Raw genomic sequence first — 3,304 nt, 5'->3', positions numbered from 1 at the left:
AACGACCTGGCATGCCAACCAGTGAAATAAGTCACTAAGGAGTGAATAACTGGAGTGCCCACCCTGCCTAAAGACGGCTATTCATCTAAACACCACCAGGTGGCAGTAGGTACTAAGAGTAGTGTGCGTCCAGGCCAAGCAGAAAGGGATTATGTCTTATATAAGTGGTGTCATACTTGCCCCCGTCAAAGACTGGAAATTTTCTCAAGCCCTTATGTGGAAAAATATTTAAATGCTCAGTCTGGGCCAGTGACTTCCTCTCTAGTCCCTGACACTTCTAGAATCTTCTAATTAGCTTGTCAGAGAGGCCTGGCCTAGGCAAATGGACTAATCTATGTAAGTGAGAACATCCTTAATGATTGCATTTCACTTCCAGCCAGAACATTTCCTAAAATTGGAAACTAGATGGTTTTAGAATTCAACTTCAGAAATTCTCTTATTTTAAGGAGTATGACATGTAGGTCTAAGGTACTCTTTAGCTGTGGTGGGTTTCCCAAATACTATCCTGCTTATGCTACCAACAAGCCTAACTCTGCTTTTAGAGATGTTAATTTTCTTATGTACACATGGATTACCATATAAACTGGACCGATATATTAAATAATTCAGCGTCCAGTAGGGTGGTAAGGCTCTCAGTCATCATTCTGAGAGTGGGTCAGAAGGCGGGGTTCTAAGCAGCACCTGGCTGGCTCAGTTGGTGGAGCATGCGACTCTTGATCTCAGGGTTGTGAGTTCGAGTCTCACGTTGGATATAAAGATTACTTAAAACTAAAATCTTGAGGGAGGAGGAAGTGGAGGAGGGGGAGGAGGAGAAGGCTGGCATCTAAAATGATAGAATTTGCCAATGAAGTGAGGCCAGAGATAAGTGGCTTGCTCAAGAACGTACAGCTAGTTAGTGGCAGAGCCCCAACTTGAACCCGATCTGAGCCTCCTTCTGGCTTGCTCTATGACCTGCAAGGAAAGGCATTAAATTCCTCTTGGAATTTGAATTAAATTCCTCTTGGTTTACTAACCTCCAAAATCTATGGTCTCTTTTAGCTCTAAAACTGTATGACTCAAAAGATATCCTAGTTACCTTTATTTGGATATCCTTAATTTAAAAACTGACTCTAAATTCTTAATATGCCTAACATAGGTCACTTAACATGTGTTCCCAAATATTATCGGAATATCTTTGGATGAGTGTGCTTTCTAGCTCCGCAACTAAATTCTATGTTCCTCTTGATATCAAGGGATGTTATATCCCATATAAGCCCAACATGGTGTCTCACACTTGGAAGGCAATATTTCACAACTAACTAGTAAGGCCCTGATGTGCCTTATATATAAAAATAATCATGGCAATCTCGCTAAGCTCTTCCTCTGTGCCAAGCATGGTGCTAAATGCTGTACACATGTTACCTCATTTAATTCTGACCACAGTCCTTGTGGGTTGATTACGATCCCTAATTTCAAACGAGGAAACAGACCTTGGATGGGTAAAGTGGTTTGTCTGGAGCCACACAGCTGAAAACTACCAAGATCTCTGGTTCCAGAGCCAGTACCACTATGCTAGACAGCCTCCAAGAGTATCTTGGCTCTGAACCAAACTACCACCTTGTCAAGAGTGGTGCATGAATATAATCACCGGTGAACCAGTTTCGGGCCATATAACCCGAATCTTATCCATCACCACTTCCTGCTGTTTCCCTCCAAAAATAAATAATAATAATAATAATAAATACAACCCAATGTTTGCTGCAGAAGAGACAGCACTATTAGCTACTGCCCAGCCACCATGAGTCCTTTTCCTCCTTTGTGTCTAAGCCAGATTGTTCACCCATTTCGCAGAACCATAATTTCAGGGGAAACCCAGCTGTTCCATAGCCCCCGCAGAAAGCGGGGGTGGTAAATTTTGATTAAAGATGAGCCCATGCCCTTTGCCAGACTGCTTGTTTTAGGCGTGGGCAAATAATGCGATTATAGCCAGTGGAATATGAGCAGCTGTTTTTAAACCTTTATTTATGTGAGCAGGGCTCTGACTCCAGAACGCCTCAGTTCGCATGCCAGCTTCACTATTTCCTAGCTCTGTGACTCTGGGTGGGTTTATTTACCCTTCGGGGGCCTCAGTTTGTCCAAATGAAAACGAGGGTAAGAATGGCACTTACAGCGTCATTGTGTAGACCAGATGAAATAATCATGTAAAGTGCCAGGGACTGTATCTGCCACGTGGCAAGTACAGGGAAGCAGCCACTGTAAGTGCTCCCTACTGCTGCACAAAACCTACCCCGAAACCCTGTGCCTGAAAACAGTTGTTATTTCGAAGTGTCTGTGGATCAAGAGTCTGGGAGCAACTGAACAGGGAGGGCCCGGCTCCCTCGCAGACTGCAACAGAGGTGTTGGCCAAGGCCGTGGCCATCTCTTGGGAGAACTTCCCAGCCCACCCGTGGGGGCCTCTCCACAGAGCTGCCTCATGACACAGCAGCTGATTTCTGCCTGAAGCAAGCCGTCCAAGAGGGAGTGAGAGAATATCCCAAGATGGAAGCCACAGTCTTTTTAGAGTCTCATCTCCAAAGTGACACCCCATCACTTCCGGCCTATTCTATCCACTAGAAGCAAACTCACAATCCCAGCGCCACTCAAGGGGAGGAAATGACACAAGGGTGTGAATTCCAGGAGGTGAGAACCCTGGGGGTCAACCTAAAGGCTGCCTCTGGCAGCTATTGTTACTTTTCTTTACAAATGCAGAGAACAAGCTTGTGCTTTTGTTACCTTCTACTTTATATTTTCCCTTTAAATGATAGAATTCCTCTACAGAGATCCAGGCTGGAAGAAAAAAAAGCCTCCATTACCTTCCCTGTCACTAACTCGCTCATGTATCACAGCAACAAACACAGGAGGCTTCTTTGTCCACTCCAAGGCCGCCATGGGCCCTCTTGGGTTTTACAACCAGCACGTATGTTCAGCTTTTTAGAGCACAGGCATAACTACCCCTGCAAACTCTCTCTACACCAAGCAGTAAATGTCCGGCTGCATCTCAGTTTCCAATTCCCTTCTGATCTCGCCTCTCTCCCTTTTGAGTGGCCTTTTAGGAGAAGCAATAACCCGCAGGGCCCCTGACACTCCCATCCTCCCGGCAGCGGGGAGATTTACCTCGTACCAAGCAGCTTCTGGCTTCTCAGAAACTATACCTCTAATAGACAAGAGAAGCTTTTTAAAAAAATTTCAATGTTTATTTTGAGAGAGAGACAGAGACAGAGCTCGAGTGGGGGAGGGGGAGAGAGAAAGAGAGAGAGAGAGAGAGGAAGACACAGAATCCGAAGCA

Source organism: Panthera tigris, chromosome B3 (assembly GCF_018350195.1).
Source record: "Panthera tigris isolate Pti1 chromosome B3, P.tigris_Pti1_mat1.1, whole genome shotgun sequence".
NCBI lineage: Eukaryota > Metazoa > Chordata > Mammalia > Carnivora > Felidae > Panthera > Panthera tigris.
The sequence above is the reverse complement of the archived record's forward strand: the minus strand, read 5'-3'. Positions refer to the sequence as shown.